The 21,356-nt window shown below is 38.2% G+C and overlaps 1 protein-coding gene and 1 pseudogene across 1 annotated transcript in view; both read right to left on the bottom strand.

Moving 5' to 3' along the window:
- The window catches only part of FOXP2 (forkhead box P2), a 698,448-nt gene that overhangs the window by 656,548 nt on the left and 20,544 nt on the right, over nt 1-21,356 (bottom strand). The window lies entirely within an intron of this gene.
- On the bottom strand, nt 18,346-19,229 carry LOC139016741 (PRELI domain containing protein 3B-like; annotated as a pseudogene).

Genomic DNA, 21,356 nt, shown 5'->3' with positions numbered 1-21,356 from the left:
AAATGACCAAAATTTAATTTATCCTCTTTTTTCCCTTCACTTCTCCACTTCATCACACTCCAAATATGCTTAACCTCCTAATTTTTCTATAACAGTGGCTTGAGATGTGCTAGTATCCTACACTCCTCTTTCTCTGTCATAGCTATCATCCAACTGATCATCAAAATCCCTCAAATTTACTGTACAGAACCTGGGATCTAAACAAAACTGCTAGAGTCTAAATTTTTGCTCTGCCCTCACCAGCTCTGTGGCCTAGGACAAGTAACCTACCTTATCTCAACTCAGGTTCTTTATCTGTGAAATTGAAATACAAACAATACTTTCCTCATAAGACTGCTGTAAGGACTAAGTTAATTATATGTAAGGAGCTTAAAAGAGTGATTCGCTCATAGGGAGTTAACAATAAATGTTAGTTACTATTAACTATAGCTATTGTCACCTCTTTAATCTCTCTCAGATCTGTTTATCATTCTGATCACTGCTTATTTAGTTTTGGTACTTCATTTCCCCCCCACCAGGATTATTGTAGCAGCTTCAAAACTGATGTCTTTGCTTCCCTTCTGGCCAAACTCTTATTTTTATAACTTTGATCCTATCCCCTAGTTCCTCATGCTTCCATGGCTTACGACTGTCCATAGGATAAATGCAAATTATTGAGCATGATATACAAAACCCTAGATAATCCAGTAACTCTCTCTAGCCACATGTATCCCCTAGCAAACTGATTGTGTTCTTCTAATAATGTTATATTTGATCTACATTGATCAACTTTGTATGTAGCCAGAGGCTCTCAATCTTTTTCTTTTCCAGTGGAGTTACCAAGTTGGCCAAAATACTCTGAGACTCTTCCATCCACCCACATACCTACTCTACCCATCTCATCTTATATATGCTTACCTTCCAGTGGAAAATAACTAAGTGATACAAGATATCATCACACAGAAATGTTTCCATGGGTTTCCTACATATCTGCTTTAGCAAGAATGATATAGATCAGTTGGGAGAATGAAAGTCTGGACTTGCATTTGGTGATTCATTTAATTCTGAAATGAACTCTCCTTGCCCACCAGAAATGTGACCAACCACTTTGAGAATCACTTCTCTAAAAAGCCAGTACAACCTTCACCTCCAACTTTTATATGTGAGTCAAACTGCTTATAAAAAATTGGGGTTCTCCTCTGGGAATCCTCTCCTCTCTCCATTCACTCATTCTGAGGTAGCATCTGTGCAAGCCTCTATAACTGTACTTATGGTGTAATAAAATAATCTCTTAACATTTGTGCCTGTCAAGATCTTTTCAAAGCTTGATTCTGCCTAGATAAAGAAAGTTGTCAAAAAAAATCCCAGGCTGATAGATAAGCAGTCATTTACTATACCTGTCTATTCTTAGCTTTCTCACATACTTTTTCCATCTTCAGTCATTTTGAAAACCATTAATTTTTTTCATTTTGAAAATCATGCTTTAATGATGACAAATTTCACACTGAATAAGAAATTATGCATAAGGACAGTATGACTGTCATAAATTCTCTATTAATTTCATTCATAATCTAGAATGAGAGCACAGTTTCTATTAAAAGTTCACTTTTTTGCCATTCTTATTCCTAAATGTTACAAAATGTTCAACCACTGTGAACTCAAGAAAAAGTAAGTGGATAAATGGTAACAGGCTATGGTAGAAATAGAACTATACTGGGAATCAAAAGATCCAGGTTTTTAATTTCAGCTTGACTAATAAACACTGATTAAAATCTTGTCATGACCTCAGATTCTCTATCAATAAAATAAAAGTTTACAATAATTGATGTTTCAGATCTCTTTCAATGGGATTAATAAAAGTACTTGTCCCACGAGGTAACTATTAAAATAAAATACAGCATGTAATGTATATTGTAAACATACATTAATATAATTCTTTGATAATAAATAAGGAAATTAGGATGAACTGTGCCAAAGTAGAATCTAAATTCATTAAGCCAAAGTAAAAATTTTCCCTTGGGACTATAAAATTATTTTCACCTTTCAGGCTTACAAGGTGAGCTATTTGAATGCAGGTTCTTGCTCTAGCTGCTGAGATCTGCGTACATGTAATAAACAAAAAAGAGGAGTGTGGGGAGGGAGGCTGTCCCAGGTTCCACAGGTATTACCCAAAGGATAATCTTAGACTGAGATTTGAGACTTAGCGTATGTACAATGTAAAGGCATGAGTGTGTTTAAGGAATGAGAGACCAAAGGCCCAAAACTTAGAAGGTGATTGGCTTGAGAAGACAATCCATTTCTAAACTCACATTACCTCTAGTCACTCTTCTCCTCCATTAATTCTTAGTCACAATTTATGCATTTAAACATTTAATCTCATATACCTTACTATTATTTTTTTTTATACTAGAGGCCCAGTGCACGAAATTCGTGCACTTGGGGGTAGGGGGGTCGCTCAGCCCGGCTGCGCCCTCTCACAGTCTGGGAGCACTTGAGGGATGTCCAGACTGACAGCTTAGACCCGCTCCCCGCTGACATTCTTAGTGTGCCGTGGAGGTGGGAGAGGCTCCCGCCACTGCCGCTGTGCTTGCCAGCCATGAGCCCGGTTTCTGGCTGAGCAGCTCTCCCCCTGTGAGAACCCCTGGTGGTCAGTGCACATCATACAACAGGTCGTTCTGCCGTTTGGTCGATTTGCATAGTAGTCTTTTATTATATAGGATTACAGGTCCTTATCTATCAGCTTCTATTTTTAAGTATCACATTTTTATTTTTTTAACTTTTCACTTTTAACCTTATTTTCTGAATTATCCCAATCATTTTTGTTATCATTTATAGCTATCATTTTAAATATCAGTAAGCTATTACTTTGAATACCTTAAATATTTTCAGCTTTTAATTCAATTTCTAATTGTAATAATATTCTAATCTTAGTAACCTTATTTTCTCTTTGTCACTTCTGTATTCCATTTATTATTTTTTATGATGTCTTTATTATGGCTTGCAAAAAGCAAGTCCAGAAAAGAAATAAAAGTAAAGAAAGACATTATAAGGCAGAAATGATGGCAGTTTTCTTCCCTGAAACTGCTTCTGCTTATCTGATTCCTCACTAGATTCCTTGGCCCAGTCCTTGATGGCTCTCTGAAGACTGTTACCCATGAGACAGAGCAACCCACAGACTAATTCCCTCCCTCAGGGCCTTAAGGCTGACTCTGCAAATTGTATCTGGATTTGCTCCAATGGTGTTATGTGTTAACTTCTCAAACTATTCAGGATTTATGTGAGCCACTGTGTGTATTTTTAAATTCATAACTCCAAAATGTGCAACCAATAGACTTTTGGTCATAGAAAAATGAGGGCTAATACGAAAATAAGTATTTTATAAGCATCATTCTGGCTGCTATGTTAGAGAATCTACTAAAAAGGCATAAAAGTATCCATGAAGAGCTCATTCATAAATTGAACAAATATATATTAAGTAGCTACCATGTGCTTACACTCTGGTAGGCTCTGATATAGCAGGGAAGAAAAGATAAACTTAGAAAAAGCTACACACCAAAAATATGTACAATTAATACATATTTCAGGAGACTTACTGCATTAGGCCAAACAAATGCTGATAATGTGATAATATTTAGGAAGTTAAATGAGCACTTAGCATTCAATGATTCAAAAGAAAAAACACACAATTGTATACTATGTTATTTTCTATTTCACACAAAGTTCATAAATTTTCTATTGCTTAAAGCAGGGGTCCTCAAACTTTCTAAACAGGGGGCCAGTTCACTGTCCCTCAGACCGTTGGAGGGCCGGACTATAGTTTAAAAAAAAACTATGAACAAATTCCTATGCACACTGCACATATCTTATTTTGAATTAAAAAAAAAAAAAACCGGGAACAAATACAATATTTGTATTTGCATGTGGCCCGCGGGCCGTAGTTTGAGGACCCGTGGCTTAAAGTAAAGACCTCTATTTCATTTTCTTTATTTCAGTTTTTCCATGATTTCAGCCATTTGGTTACTGTTTTCAAACTCTGGTTTTCTAATACATGTCAAAATTTCAGAATAATATAACTACAATATTTTCAGACAAACAGACTCTCAAGTCAACTAACCATTATTGTTAGATTCATTCCGGGAGCTGAACATCAATAAAAATAAGGCATTTTGGACCTAGAACTAACACAATTTAAGCATCTTGAAAGAAAGCAATATTTTGCATTCCAACCTAGAAACTCAGAGAAGAAAGGAAGAGATTAACAGAACACTGTAGGAAGCAGGCACAAAGGAGAAATTAGGGATTAAAAATATAAATTCAGAGTTATTTCAAAGGATTTAACTGAAGTTATAGAAATGACTAAAGTCAAATCAGTAACTGTATAACGAAATAAAGAAGAGTACTACACATCTTAGTCCCTTTAATAATCACACTCATGAAGTTGTGTTTTGATGATATATCTTTGGTTTTTAGAGAAATAGACAATAAGAGATTCTTCAGAAAATCTGTTGCTGGAATGTGGTCAAGGATATAGCCTCCTATATAACTTACTAGAGGCCCGATGCATGAAATTCGTGCAAGAGTAGGCCTTCCTTTCCCTGACTGCCGGCACCAGCTTCCCTCTGTCACCTGAGAACCGGGCTTCCCTCGCATCCCCAGCTTCGTCCAGAAGGATGTCCAGTCTAATTAGCATATTATGCTTTTATTATTATAGATTACTCCCATGAAAGGCCTGACATGAGAAATCTCTTTTAGAATTTAGTATAAGAAACTGTGTTCCCTTTCCTGATGATTGCTATTCCTCCTTCTTTTTAAAAATGTATATTCTATAACTAACTATATTCCACATTAACTAGCAGAAATCTCAGAGGAAAATTGGAACCTTAACAAAGGGTTTCTAGTATGTTTTTGGTTCTGGTATACATCGTCCATTGTTTTGATTTTGTATACTGCATTATGTACCATATCTGGAGAAATTCCTGTATCCTTTATTGATTACTGAATTACAAACATCGCACCCCCAAATTAGTGGCTTAAAACAATTCGTTATTTCTGACAATTCTGTGAGTTAGCGGTGTGGATCTTCTACTGACCTGGCATGGGCTCACTCGTGCCGCTGCATTCACCTGGTAGGTCAGGGTGGACAGAGCTCACTTGGCCCTGCTTGTCCTTGAAAAGACTAGCTCTCTCCATAGGGTCATTTATCTTCAAGGAGGATGGACCAGTGTTCTTCACATGGTAACAGCAGCATTCCAAGAAGGAAAGCTCCACTGTGCAAGCACTTACCAACTCTCAACTTGCATTACATTTGCTTATGTACCACTGGCCAAAGTCATACACGAGCCAGAATCACTGGGGGTGCCTGGGGATACTAGGAGGTATGATTCATGGCAGGTGAAAGATATAACAAACTACCATACTAGCTCTGTAATAGGGCTGTTACTTTTCCTTTTTCCAAATCTTTCTAATACTGGAACCATGCTAATCTTTAACAAAATTATATTTATAAAAGCTAAGACATTCTTTATGGGAGTTCTAAGCTCAGACTAGTCCAACATATCAGTGAATGAATACTTACATAGAATTCAAAAGTATTTTAAAATTTAAAATGCACCATATGCCACAGCAAATGCTCATTCCTAAATTGTTAAAACTCTCATGGAAGGAATAAAAATTCATTTGAATTTAAGTGCAAATGCCTTTTAAAAACATTAGGGCCAATCAGTTCTCCCACCAGGAACAAATACATCATTCCACTATTGATGTCCCATTAACAAGCTCTTGAGGCACTCTGTACCTCTACTCAATATTGAACGTATTACCACACAAGTGTCCACATGCCTAAAATCTTAAAGCTCAAAAAGAGAACCATTATCATCTGGTTTCTATACCAAGGACTTCAATGAGCATGACAAGAAATGCTAAAAAGGATAAAAATATTCATCTGAAGAGAGTAAATAATATAAACAAAATAGAATAATTCACCAAAGAAAAGGTAAAGATAAAAGAAATTCATTAAAGTTATTTTAACTTTACAAGTTGTTACTATTTTAGGATGCCTATAACAACATAATTTAAAGATGAGTTGCCCTAGCTGGTTTGGCTCAGTGGATAGAGCATCGGCCTACGAACTGAGGGATCCCAGGTTCAGTTCCAGCCAAGGGCACATACCTGGGTTGCAGGCTCGATTCCCAGTGTGGGGCGTGCAGGAGGCAGGCGATCAATGATTCTCTCTCATCATTGATGTTTCCATCTCTCTCTTCCTCTCCCTTCCTCTTTGACATCAATAAAAATATTTTTTTAAAAGAAGAAATTGTGTTTTTAAAATAAATAAATAAATAAAGATGAGTTAAATCAGCAAAATAATAATTTTTAATTAAACTTTTAAATACCTGACTATACTTCTTGTGATTAAAGATGTACTTTTTATTTAAATTCAATTCAAGATTGTAAGGTTTTGTGAAAATGAATGTGTTTTGGAAAAAGGTGTATGCACATGTAACTTGAGGGGTAGCTGAACTATAATCAGTTAAGGGGGTCCCTATGGACTGACAGGATTTGTACTATGGCTAGGGCTAACACACATAACTATAAAACATCAAAACAGCCTTTCTAGCTACAGCTAGGATGCCAAACAAGATGTTGTTCTGTGAGTAGGTGGCAAAATTCTTCAGAGATTTTCCACCAAGAAAGACAAAATGTGAAACTTTACTTATGCACAGAAGACTTTTTTTGTTGTTGTTAAATTAGGCCAACAGCAGAGTTATTTTTAGATTACTTACTTCACTTTCCCTTCTTAATGGGCTGGTATACAAAATAGGACAGAAAATGTACCATATGTCACAGTAAATGCTAAAAATCTAAATTCTTAAATCTCTCATGGAAATAAAAGAGGTCTCTATCTTAAATATGAAATTTTCATTCAAATGAAATTAAGACTATAATTGCTCTGACAAATAAATTATATACACCTTTAAAAAACACAATGTCACTTTGGAGAATTTTTTCCCTTTAATAATTTTTAGTAAAAATAGATAATTTTTAAGAGAACAGCTACAGTATGAATGAATGCCTTAAATCTGCATTTATTATTTAAGGTAACATTTAAAGCATATAGCATTTTCTAATTCTACAGTGACTATCATAGTTCTTGATTTCTTAAAGATACAAAATTTAAGTGACTCATCTACTTCTCTTTCACAAAATCAATCTAAAGTCTCTTTAGGTACTCCTAATTTTGTTAGAAAGATAAACTTTCAAAATGTACTCTTTAACCCCCTGATTTTATTAAAGCAAGCAAAATTGCAGGACAACAAAAGTCTTGACATGTCTTTGGTATCTAACTCACTGAATACAACTTACAATACAATGAGGACTACAAAGTACTTATTTCCTAAAAAAAAAAAAAAAAAAAAAAAATCAAGTAAAATATCTAAAGTTTTGGTATTCTTATGTTTATTATTTTATTAAATTATATTCTTGTGAGTGCTTCATGTGTTAAATGTGCAGGTCCATTTTTCCCCTTAAAAGCAAGGCAGACAAATATTGCTACATATAGTACATCATTCTATGAAACCTAGTTTTAAGAAAATTCAACATAGCAATTAAATCAAACATCTTTAAACTAATATAGGTATTTAGGCATATAGAAGTTAATTTCTGAGTAACACTAGTCTGCTGATAAATTGTAATTTGACAAAAAGATTTTAGCATATAACACAGATAAATTTATGATGCAAAACTAGGAGACTAAAAAATATTATGATTGTTTAATGTTCCTAAATTAGCTGTACTAATGAAATTCTGTGTATGAAGACTACCTAAAGCATGCAATCTAATTCTTACATTTAAAAATACATAAGTAATCTGTATTTTTATACAATCCTAAACACCTTAATTTTAAATCTAAGGTATAACTTCTAAGAATAATCAGGTCTAATGGTTGGAAAAACAATACTATGTTGCATACCAAAAAAAAAAAAAAAATAGTTTTGAAACTCTAAAGAAATCACAGTATCTTGCCAAAAAAAAGTATTAACAAAAACAAAAAAAAGAAAAAAGAAGAAGGAGAATTACTGAAACCCCGATGGCTGCTTTTAGAGGAGAGCAGGCTCTGCTTGCGGATGAGGAACAGCAGGTCTGTGTGCACTCGGAACTGCACCACACTCTGTGGCAGCCACTGGTCTTGGTATGAAATCAAATTTCATGTCTAAACTGGGATTAAGTAATGCTTTATAAAATCAGGTCAATTAATTCTAAAGAGGCCAAGCCTGAAGCTACAAACCAAAAGGAGGCTATGTCCCCAAAACAAACATTAAAATGCTAAACTTTTGTTGAACAGTCAACTTGGTTCATAAAATTTCTTTTAGTGAAATAAACAATGAATGTGGCAAGCATATGGAAAAAAAGTAAAGAAGTCAAATACATTGGCATTCTTATCAAGGGATGTGACTTGTCTAAGTAGTTTAGTTTTTCTCTAGTTGCTAAATTCACATTTAATTACTTAACACTAATTTCACCATATATTTACTTTAGGATTTTACTAAAGTAAGTATAATAGAATCCCAAGCTTCTATATTTTGGGAATAGGATTTCTAGGGCTAAACTAAATCTTAAAAAATACTATTACGCAACATGCGTATTTGTTTAAATTTATCCATTATTCCCACTTGAAATGAAGCCCCTCCCATAACACAATATTTGTTTAAAAATAGTTACTAAGGACACACAGTAGCCACTTTTTGAGCACGTGCTTTCTATTGGGGGATCATTGAAATATGCTCCTAATATCAATAAGCTAAAGCATATGTACCACTTACCAAACCCTTCTTCCACTGGGGACATATCTCCTCAATAAATAATTATTTCCAGACAAATGAGAAAGGAAATTGTGTTTTGACTAAATTGTCCAATAGTATTTTCCTAGAACTGAAGGAAAGAGACACAGTGTGAAAGTATTCACAAAATGCTCTTCCTCCACAGACCATAGTGTGGTGAGGGCCCAGGGGCAGGGGGGGGGGGGGGGGGGCGGCGAAGGGGAGGTCGCTAGGTGGAGGTGAGGGGGCAAGTGGTTGGGGAATGGGATAAATCTGAAATAGTATCAATTATTTAAAAATTTAAATAAAAACAATGCTCTTCCTCAGTGCCTGAAACCCATAAAAGTCCAATATTATCAACCTAATTTTCTCAACATGCACATGTAAAATGGTATCAATCATGTACATAGGGCAGTGTACTGTAGGGTGACGGCGCTGCTCTGTGAAGAGCTCACATCACAGAATAAAATGGTCTGGGCCATCAGACACCAAGGAGAGAATTCTAATTCCAACAGAAATGAATAATTAATTAGCTTTACTATAAAAATAGGAAATTACTCCATTTCTGAATTAGGAAAATTGGCTTCTAAATTTAAAACATAGCCAAGTTAAATGTAAAATTCCCAGCTTAGTTGTAGGTCCAGAAAGAGACTCTCAGAACAGGAGAGCAGCAACCTTGCAAAAGAAATGACCGAAGATACCGAGTTAAATAACATGGAAATGATTTTATCCAAATCCATTAGTGGAATGCAAGAAAAATGCTAGCAGGAGAGTCAAAATGATACCAGGCCTGTGAGACTCGGTGGTTGATCTCCGGTATCAATGATTCTCTCTCATCATTGGTGTTTCTATCTCTCTCTCCCTCTCCCTTCCTCTCTGAAAGCAATAAAAATATATTATTTTAAAAATGATACTCACTACAAACTCTTTTAAATTTATTATATAAGTTTATAAAACATATTCTCCAAAAAATAAAGCTTCATTAGAATGATGATTTTATTAATCTAAAAACATCATATTTCAAGCCAAGCAATAAGATCCAAGACTTTGATAAACATAAAAAAGAAAATGCTGCAAAACTGAAACAATCTTAAAATAAAACGGGGCAACATCTAGTTATGCCACAGCTAATAGCTTCAGAGAATCTCATGAATAAACAATATAACTTCACTTGCAAATACCACAAACAAAATTCAAAATTAATTTTTAAGTTTCAGGTTTCCAAGTAGATGCTGGTTCAGGCAGAGACAATATTTAATTTCTGAGAACATCCATGAAGTCAGATTTTTCCACTAAAGGGTATATCTGGATCAGATGTTTATAACTTAACTCCCTGACTAAAGGGAGCAAGAAATAGGAACACAATGTATTTGCTTCTGGTAAATTGCATATTTCCCTTTCTTCTAGCTCTTCAGAATTCATGAGGTCTGGTATGAGGATGCTCCCTTAGCAAAACAGCTGCCCCATCCTAAACCCTAGTACTCTATTTATTAAGATGAAAAACATACAAAACTAGGCTAACAAACAAAATACTCCTACAGAAAAAAAGTGGGGAGAGGAGCTAGGAAAAAGGACAGTCATAAGACCCATTGTTACTGTTGAAAGGAGGGCTCTGTACGGCAGATACCATGTGGGGATTTTAATGAATATTATTTTTAATTCATACAAAAATACTATATAGAATTCTAATCCATATTTTACAAGTGTGAAAAGTAGTTTCAGCGAGCAAACAATTTTCACTAAGTCACACGGCCAGCATATGGCTAAGCCTGGGAGTTGCTCTCCATTTGCCTAATGCCAAGCCCTCCTCTTGCCATAATGTCAAATCCACATTTCAGTTAACAAATATTCCTGGTAGGCCTCCACTAGGAGCACCTGTACTACAAAGAGCTACAAAATAGAAGACATGGCTTTGTCCTCCAGGCAGTTAACACCTAAGAGGTGTTGTGAAGATAGGGTGCTAAAGTCATGAAAAGCAATGTGATACATACGAAAAAAAGAGTACTAGACTAAGGAGTCTGAGGTGACTCTCTCACTCATGGCTTTGCTAATTTCTAGTCACATAACTTTGGGTAAATAATTTATATTATTTCCTCATCTGCACTGAATATTTAATATAAAATCTGACATAATTATATTGCAGAATTAGTTCAAAACCCCAATTCAAGAACATGGAGCCTTATTAGTTATAAAATGTTTACAAATAAAGTATGCTAATATTGTTATTCAAGTGTCCATAATTGGGTCATTACAGAACTCTTGATAGATATCTGAATTCAGCAGAAAAAAGACTCACTCTTGTTTCCCCTCCTTTTGGGTCTGCTTTGTCTTGGCTGGTTAAGTAGTGCTCTAAGGGTGATCACTCATTTTGGCTCTTGCCCCCCGCACTGACCATGGACTCCAGCTAGCTGCATTCTGAAGATGGGGCCTGTAACCAAACCACGTTCTCTTGCTACAGCTGCACTCCAAGCCAGTCCATACTGCATGTTTACTGCTGGACAAAAGGTGAGGTAGTCCTATTTACCTCTTCTTCCTTTATTTCTGTCTCTCCCTTCTTTATCAGCTATATTATAAAACTAGAATTCCATGCTCAAGTGCCTAACCTACCCCCAAATACAAAACTGTACCTCAAATTATAAATTATTTTCCCTTGTCAACACAGAAAAAAATGTGATGACCCATTTCCTGAGGGAGACTGGAGGAACTCAGTTCAGAAACCAGGTGATTAGGAAATTCTCTGAGAAAATGGAGTATTTGGAAAACAAGAAACAGCCCTGAATTAGGTTGTACCAACCACAAGCATTTAAAAGAAATAAACTAAATTCATGTTCTGTCTTAAATACTAATATTAGAACAAATATTTTTTCATTGCAAATTAATCAATATTTAGATCACTCTGTATCCATGTAAATATTATTCCCAACTCCAAACAGTCAACTGACAAACTTAGAAGGCTGTCTACACTGCAAATATGTTTGATTCAAAAAGACTGAAATTCTTCAGGTAATTCCCAAATCTTCATCTTATTATGTGTACAATTTAAGCCAACCACCATGATACTGCATAAATTGAGCTAAACAAATACAAAAAGACAAAAAAAAATTTTACCTGAAATGTCACAGTAAGAATTTACACATATGTTGTTTTAAACAGCCACACAACACAACTACCTCCAGTTATTTCTTTCTCTCTGCCTCCTCCTTTCCCTCTCAGTCTTATTTTAAGGGATGCTGACTGTATTCTTTCCTTTCTGCAATTGGTTTCTATATGTGAATTTGCAGACCTTTTTTAGTTAATAGAAAACTCAAAGTATTCATCAGATCAATAAAAATATTGGAAGTGAAAATTTTGTTAAAATTTTTAGATGTTATAAATTTATTCTTAGCCAAAACCGGTTTGGCTCAGTGGATAGAGCGTCGGACTGCGGACTGAAGGGTCCCAGGTTCGATTCCGGTCAAGGGCATGTGCCTGGGTTGCGGGCACATCCCCGGTGGGGGATGTGCAGGAGGCAGCTGATCGATGTTTCTCTCTCATCGATGTTTCTGACTCTCTATCTCTCTCCCTTCCTCTCTGTAGAAAATCAATAAAATATATTTTTTAAAAAAAAAAAATAAATAAAATAAAATAAATTTATTCTTAGAACAGTAGTTTATATATTTTATATTCCAAATCACAACCTTATTTCTGATGACCAATGAAATTTGGGTTCTATTTCAATTCCTTATTTTCTTGAAGAAAATGCTTTAGAAACACCATGTGATATTTTACTTTGACCTAGATTATTAAGTTTTATTAGTAGCTCTAGAGAGGTCAGACCTGGAAATCAACATTTTAACAGTTTTCCCCAAATAATTCTTATGACCAGTAAATGTATCACAAATGAATTTTTTACTTATTTAAAATATAATTTAGCTATTTCCTCAACAGCATTGCCTATAACATTTTATAAACTTGTTAAAACATACTAGATTTCTTTTTTAAAAAAATGTTTTTATTTTCTAGCAATAAAAGATAATTTCTTCAAATAACAAATATATTTAGCTTGGTGTCACAATTTCAAGGGAGAATTCAACTGCCTCATCAAAAAGACACTATATTCATCTTAACTTATACCACCCCATATTGAAATATAAAGTAATTAACAGCTGGTTACAACGGCTAAATATTCCTGTTGGAAAATGTAATTATAAAAGAAAAGTAATAGTATAGCTCTTTACTTATGGAAATGAAGTCTAAAAATATGCATAATAGTAGTTTTTCAATTAAATCTTTCTTATATTTGCACCGCCTATGTCATAAAACAATATTTTTTTACCTCTAGCTATATTTCCTCATCCTCTATTAACATTTTCCAAAAAATTAAAAAAGATAATGTCACTCTCTGTGGAAAAACTTAATACTTATGCATATCCAAGCAGTTCCCATACATGACTGTAGTAAGACTTTTTGCACTTTTGGGTTTGTTTGTTTTTTTATCACACAAATACTGTAAGTAATGTAATAAAACAACAGGCTTGCATGTATTTTCTCATACAGCCAAGGCTTGACTCAAAATATTTCATTTATTGTTGTCTTAACTCTAAAAGAGATTTGCTGTATTTTTCATGCTTTACTTTGAAATCTCTCTCTTTTGAAAGTGGTTCTGACCACAACTTTGGTAAAGTAACTCGTACTACACCATATAAAGACCTTTTTTGCATTCAACACAATAGCAAACACCTATGCCAGTGAAGCAAAAACTTTTAAGACCCAGAAAAGAAGATGGCCGGTATGTGCTGCCTCCCACCATCACATCAAAATTACAACTAAAATACAGAACAAACATCATTCAGAACTGTCTGAAAGTTGGCTGAATGGAAGTCCTACAACTAGAGAAGTAAAGAAAAAGCACATTGAGATGGATAGTAGGAGTGGAGGCCCGTACTGAGCTGGTTTGACACCCGTGTGTGCAATTTTTTAATCAGGAAGGAGATGGTCTCTGCAGAGGCTACCTATGAGGAGTAAGGGGTCCCAGCTCCACACCAGACTCCCCAGCCCAGAGTTCCAGAGCTGGAAATAGAATTTCCTGTAACTACAGTCTGTAAAAACCAGCTGGGATTGTGGCGGAGTGACACAGAGGCTAATGAAGACCCAGGCGTTCCTCTTACAAGGCCGGCACACAAACTTATTAGGACTCAATCCCTCTGAGCTCCAGTGCCTGGCAGCTTTGGGGAGCACAGACACATATGGGAAGGAACTGTATTGTCTGGCATCAAGGCAGGATGTTGGAGGCGGCTTTTTCCCAGACAGGGATGCTCACAGGGGTCATTGTTCCCATGCTGGGAACTTCCTCATCACAGAGCTGACTGGCAGTCATATCTGAGTCTCCATCAGCCTGGCTCACATTGCTTACTCCAATCTGGTGATTCCGTGAGACCCCACCCCATCCAATTTGCAGCTTCACCAAAGCTGTTTGCTGTGCAGCTTTTCCATATGAATGGCCTGTCCTGGCTCAGGCTTCAGACTTTGCTAAAATCTCTCAAACAAGCAGCAGCTGGTGTCAGTTTACTCCAAACCTATCAATGAAAGTCCCAAGACCCAGCCATAGCACCAACCTGCCTTGCTTCACAATTTGGCCTCACCTGGGCACTTTGCAAGCCCAATACAAGTAGCAGCCATCTTCACATATCTCTGTAGCTCCTGCTGGTTGGCCCCAGGCAGTGGCTGACTTTGCACCTCCTGGGAGGCCCTAGAGCCAGTGCACCAGGACAGAAACCAGGACAGTTTCAGATCATATTAGATTACAACTCTATACATCCACAAGTGACACATTCAAGGGGCAGCCTCAGTGTGCACCAAAGTCCTACTGAAGTCCTTCTCCATAGGGGTGTCTCCTGCACAGCAGCTCTCACACTGTAGCTGCAGCTGGTCCTCACAGTCAATTGGCCTGGAGTTCAACTTCTCCCAGTGATGCAATCAAAGCTCAAATACAAGACACACAGCCCACACAGGGGCACACCTAGACTTCCCAGCTCAGGTAACTAGAGAGGCTGAGCAGTGGGCCCTACTATACAAAGCCACTCTACCAATTTCAGGAGACATAACAGCTCTTCCTAATACACAGAAACAAACACAGGCAAGCAGCCAAAATGTGGAAACAAAGAAACATGTCACAAATGAAAGAAATGAAAGCAAGTAAACTACTGGAAACAGAGTTCAAAACCATGGTTATAAGGTTACTCAAGGATCTTAAGGAGAGCTTCAAGGGACTTTGTGAGATTTTCAAGGATCTTAGTGAAAAAGTCAAAGACATGGAAAAGACAAGTCAGAAATTAAGCATACACTACTGAAATAAAAAATCATTTAAAGCAACAGTCGCCAAGCTTTTGGATCTCACAAACCACCAGTGGTCCACAGACTACCGGTTGGTGACCACTGATTTAAAGGGACTCAGCAGTAGAGTAGAGGATTCTGAGAATAAAATCAATGATTTTGAATATGAGGAAGCAAAAAACACCCAATCAGAAGAGCAAAAAGAAAAAAAATATCCAAAAATATGAAGATAGGGTAAGGAGCCTCTGGGACAACTTCAAGCATACTAACATTCTCATTTATGAGGGTGCCAGAAGTAGAAGAGAAAGAGCAAGATATTAAAAACCTATTTGAAAAAAATGACAGAAAACTTCCCCTATCTGGTGAAAGAAATAGACAAGTCCAGGAAGTACAGAGTCCCAAACAAGAGGAACCCAAAGAGGCCCACACTAAGACAAAGAATAATTAAAATGCCAAGGGTTAAAAACAAAGAGAGAAGCTTAAAAGCAGCAAGAGGAAAGCAGTTAGGTATCTACAAGGGACATATGATTGTCACCTGATTTCTCAACAGAAATTTTGCAGGCCAGCAGGGAGTGGCAAGAAATATTCAAAGTGATGAATAGTAAGGACATACAACCGAGATTACTCTACTCAGCAAAGCTATCATTTGGAATTGAAGGTCAGATAAAGAGCTTCACAGACAAGAAAAAGCTAAAGGAGTTCATCACCACCAAACCAGTATTACATGAAATGTTGAAGGGTATCCTTTAAGAAGAGGAAGAAGAAGAAGAAGAAAAAAAAGAAAAACATGAATAATAGAATGGCAATAAATACATATCTATCAACAATTGAAGCTATAAATCAAAATAAATGAACAAAATAAACTGGTGAATAAAATAGAATCAGAGGAATGGAAACATGGAACAAACTGATGAATTTCAGAGGGAAGGGGGAGAACAGGGTTGGGTTGAGGGGGAAATGTTAATCAAAGATCTTATATGCATATATGGACACAGACAATAGAGTGGTGAGGATCTGGGGTGGAATGGGAATTGGGTAGACAGGGGCAATGGAGAAATAAGGGGGACATCTATAATACTCTCAACAATAAAGATTTTTAAAGATACTTTTAAGATTCAGAGGTATAATTCTGAACTAAGTTATTTCACAAATAAATTCAATATTATATGATAGAAGTGTGTTTTCTGAGCTTTAAAATAATAAGATAAAAATTCAAGATGAGTTCAGAGGAGGAGGATGGAGGGAATGGGAATTATAGATTAGTTGGGAATCAAACACCACATATTGCCTCCTCAAGATATTAAACAGTAAAAAAGAAGAAAAGTTTAATTTCAAGAAAAAAAATCTGATGTTGTTCCATTTACAACTCTTACGTATGATAAAGCAACAAATATTATCTGTGAATCAAGCCTCTTTCCAAAAGAGAGATGTGTATTCTAAAGAATAAAAAGAGTCAAATAGTCTACATCTAGCTAAGTATTGTGGATCTGCCCATAGCAAGAAAGAAAGAACATCAAGGAAAAGAATTTTACTATTCCTCATTCTCCTGCTTTTTGAAATTTATCTTTATTATTGAAAGTATTATAGATGTCTCCTTTGTTGTTTTTCCCATTGACTGCTCCACCCCACACCTGCCCGCCCAGACATTCACCACACAATTGTCTGTGTCCATGGGCTATACATATATGCATACAAGTTCATTGGTTAATCTCTTCCCACCAACCCACCCACCCACCCCCACCTTCCCTGAGATTCCACAGTCTGTTTCATGCTTGTGTATCTTTGGATCTATTTTGTTCATCAGTTTATTTTGTTCATTAGATTCAACATATGAGTGAGATAATATGATACTTATCTTTCTCTGACTGGCTTGGTTCACTTAACATAATCCCCTTCAGGTCCATCCATGCTGTTGCAAATGGTAAGAGTTCCTTCTTTTTTACAGCTGAGTAGTATTCCATTTTGCAAATGTACCACAGCTTTTTTATCCACTGCTGATGGGCACTTGGGCTGTTTCCAAATATTAGCTATTATAAGCTGCACAGGTATGAATATCATTCTTCTTAGTTTTTTCTTCCATTCTCCCATCTCCCCCATCTAAGATTGTATAATCTATGTTTATATAAAAGAATAACAGAAACATTCCCTGAGATAGACTCTGTAAGGTTGGTTTAGTTATCTTAAAAAATATATAAATCCCTGGCTAGTGTACTTAATGGTTAGAGCATAAGCCCTTGCACCAACATGTCTAGGGTTTGAATCCCAGTCAAGGGCATGTACCTCAGTTGCAGGTTTGATCCCCAGCCCCAATGGAGGCCAGTGCAGGAGGCAACCAACATCTCTCCCACATCGATGTTTCTCTCTCTTTCTCTCCCATACACACCTCCTTCTTCTCTAAAAAGTCAATAGAAAGAATATCTTTTTGTTAAAAATATCCTATTTTTAACAAAAAATAAATGAAATTTATATATATATATATATACATACCAGAACATATAAACAATAAAACTTAGCTAAAGGGCCACCATAAGCACAGAAGTAAACCTAGTTAAACAGCCCTGATGTGATCAGCTTTCAAGTTGTCAATTCCAGCCAGATAATTAACTCATCTAATTGTACCTAGGACTCTGGTCCACCCATATCCTCACATATGAAAGAGTATTAAAAGCTTCAGGTTGTACCAAAGCTTTGTCTCATGCTTAAATTTGCTAGTTGTAACGCTGATACAGGACTGTTCTACCTGTTTGGGGGCCTTCCTGACATTTTAGCTTTGGCCTGACCTCCCAGAAAAGGAAGTGAATGTTGTTCTCAGTTCACTACCTAGACCACTGATGACTCAGCTGATCATTGCACTTTATTATCCAGACTTATATTGTAATACAAATAATCACTAAAGATGAGAATCTAATAAATTATTGTCTTACTAATAACATCATTTCTCTGAAGGTTTAAAAAGCACTAAGGAGAATTACTACTTTGGACTTAATATCAGTGAAATGGGAAGAACTTCATGAAAGATTCTGTCACACAATTCTTAGAAGGTCATGTAAATTTTTAAAAATTTCAGGTGATCCCCTTCATTTAGCAACCCTGCACCTCTTCATTTTAAGCAAGTCACATAGCCTCTCTTCAGCTTATTAAAAATATCCTACCTAAAATATAGTTGTATTTTTAAATAATAAATAAATGTAATGCCCGCTAGTAGAGATCTGGAGGACTGGGTGTTGTGGACCAACTTTTATCATTTCTCTACAAATGCTGCTGCTGCCTTTGGTGTCATTATGCTCCCTCTTGCTGGAGCTGTCAATTCTTAGTCTCAGCATTACCCATTCCATTGTTTCTCTGCGTTTATTAGCATTTGAAGATATCATACTTGCCATCAGTCCACTGAGATGACTACAGAGACTGACTCCTGACACCATGATTATGGCCTCAGGAGTCAAAACAGCTTTTACTGGCTCCTGGGCATGTGGTTTTTATATAAGTCTCTCATCTACTGAAACCATATTCGTACATGAAATATTAGTGGATTTAAGTTCCACTATTTTCTCTACAGGATCAATAACAGAATATTCTTGCACATATGTTTTGGTTCCTGCTACACCAGTAAGAGATTTCATGCCCGGCTGATGTTGCTCAGTGGTTAAGCATCGACCCATGAAACAGGAGGTCACCGGTTTGATTCCCGGTAAGGGCACGTGCCCGGGGTTGCGGCTTGATCCACAGTAGGGGGCATGCAGGAGGAAGCCAATAGATGTTTCTCTCTCATAAATGTTTCTACCGCTCTATCCTTCTCCCTTCCTCTCTCTCTAAAATCAACAAAAACGTTTTTTTTAAAAAAAGAAATTTCACAATGAAAGGCAGACCCCACTCGGTGCTGAGAAATCTATGGCTGTGCAGCTATCCAGGATCTATATGTCTGTCCAACGCATCAACTCCAACCGCACTTGGGTTAATAGGGTTTGAGTATTTCTGCATTGCAGCTGTTGTAACAGTTTCCCATGGGTGGTCAAAGATGTGCTCTGAAGTCCAGATCTTCCTCGTGCCTGCAGCCTGCGTGGTGTCCTGGTGGTGCTCCGTGTCCACATTAAGCTCATATTCCAAGCAAGTGAAAAAACATGGCATGCATTTTAGTAATGGAGATAAAAATATCTGTCTATATTTATATGAATAACTGTGTGTGTGTGTGTGTGTGTGTGTGTGTGTGTGTCTCCATGGGCTAAAAGTGGTTAACTGCAGAATTTTGGATGATCTGTAAAGTAAGAATGTTTTTGACAGTTTTAAATGACTGAATAAAAATCTAAAGAAAACTATTTTGTGATATATATAAATTATATGAAATTCAACTTGAGTTCATACATAAACTTTACTGAGACACAGCCAGATTCATTCATTTATGTATTGTCCGCAGCTGCTTTTACTAGCATAACTAGTGGCCCAATGCATAGATTCATGCACATTAAAAAAAAAAAAATCGGGAGCCAGCGCCCGCGAGCCGGGGGAGTTTCCACATCCCCGTGAGCTGCCTGGAAGTCCCGTGGGGAGTCCCGTGGGGAGTCTGTCCTCCCAGCAATTTCTTGAAAAAATATTTCCAAATGTCCCTTCTGCAGCCAGGGTCACGCCTTGCCGGCTAGGAGGTCCCTGGTGGACGCATTGGGCCGTGCTGGATGCTTTACACTGCTGGAGCTAGATAAGAGATGCTCCGAGGTGAACAATACAAAGTTGGGGATCTTGGAGGGCGGGGGTGCTCTCTCGCCCACACTCCCACCTTTTAGATCCATCTCTCTGACTTTTACCCCCATAGTCAGTCGCCACCTTGTGGCCACTTTTATATTGCTGCCTTCCTCTGTAGCTCCAGGGCAATCCGTAAGGGATGAGATTTGATCTCAATGCCCGAGGCAGAGTTCCAGGAGCCAGGGGTGATATCAGGCTCATCCCAGTTACTCCAAGTGTCCACGCTTCATCCATTCCCCCGAGATTGTACCTTTAGGCTTATGGGGTATGTGCCTCCCGGCAATTTATGGCTGAGTTGTGGGCATCCTTGGGTACCGCACTGCTGGGGGTCCATCCCTGGGAGCTGCCCAGGAGCCGCAGGGAACTTAGGAGCCCAGATGCCGGCCAGGCCCAGGAAGGGCACGATGGGCTCGGCCGTGGACAGGCCTGGGAGACCCGCTCCTCAGATTGGGATTTTCTCATTTTCCGGGACTCTCTCCTGAGGTGGGGACCGGTCTGGCTTGGAAGTGGCAGCTGAGGGTGGTAGGGAGGAAGGAGGGAGAGGATCGTGGTTCCCTGTAAGATGCGTTCTTAGTATTTCAGTTCCGCATCCAAAGGAACAGGGCAACAGCTAAGGGGTGGAACATGGGCCCAATGCCCAGGGGGAGTTCCAGGGGGCTGGTGTCATCCCAGGCCGAACATTCAACGCTGCATCGGTTCACAGTAGATTGTACCTGCAGGGTATTGGGGGTGATTTTTCCACGCAACTCCCCACCCAAGTGTGGGGCTACCCGAACGGAACGTGTCAGGCCAGCACCTGCTGGTGCCCCTCTGCCCACCAGAGCTGACCACTGCTCTGCAGGGATCCAGGAGCGGGTATTTGGTGCCAGGATGTGGACCTTTCCAGGAGATGGGGCTGGGGCGGGTGGTAGGTGCAAGTTGCGAAGGGCTCACCTGCAGATAGGTGTGGGTCACTGGGCTGGACTTCACCTGCGCTCGCTCTAGAGATGGGGGCCGGCCCAGGCAGTACATGCGTGAAGAGCCTCAGTGGGTTTTTCCTGAGCCCGCATCTGGAGGCCCAGAGGGCAATAGGCAAGGGGTGGGTGCAGCCGCAGGGTCCAAAAGGAGAGTTCCAGGGGCCAGCAGTGGCTGATCCATGGTCATTTCGGCTACACCCCTACCACCCGGGCATCAGGACTGCAGTCTGTTCACTGGAGATTGTAACTGCCGGAGGCAGGAGTGGCTCTCACCCGGTGAGCCTGGCTTCTGGCTGAGTGGCGCTCCCACTGTGGGAGCATCTGCATTGAGCATCTGCCCCTGGTGGTCAGTGCACATCATAGTGACCAGTCGTTTCCGTCACTGGGCTTTTATATATAGACTAGAGGCCCGGTGCACAAAAATTTGTGCACTTGGGGGGGAAGGGGGGTCCCTCAGCCCATCCTGTGCCCTCTAGCAGTTTGGGACCCCTCAAGAGATAATGACCTGCTGGTTTAGGCCTGCTCCCGGGTGGCAGAGGGCACGCCCAATCCCTAGGTGCAG

Source organism: Myotis yumanensis, unplaced genomic scaffold (genome assembly GCF_028538775.1).
Source record: "Myotis yumanensis isolate MYYU_CA2020_CCGP unplaced genomic scaffold, mMyoYum1.0.hap1 SCAF_9, whole genome shotgun sequence".
Classification (NCBI taxonomy): Eukaryota; Metazoa; Chordata; class Mammalia; order Chiroptera; family Vespertilionidae; genus Myotis; species Myotis yumanensis.
The sequence above is the reverse complement of the archived record's forward strand: the minus strand, read 5'-3'. Positions and strand labels throughout refer to the sequence as shown.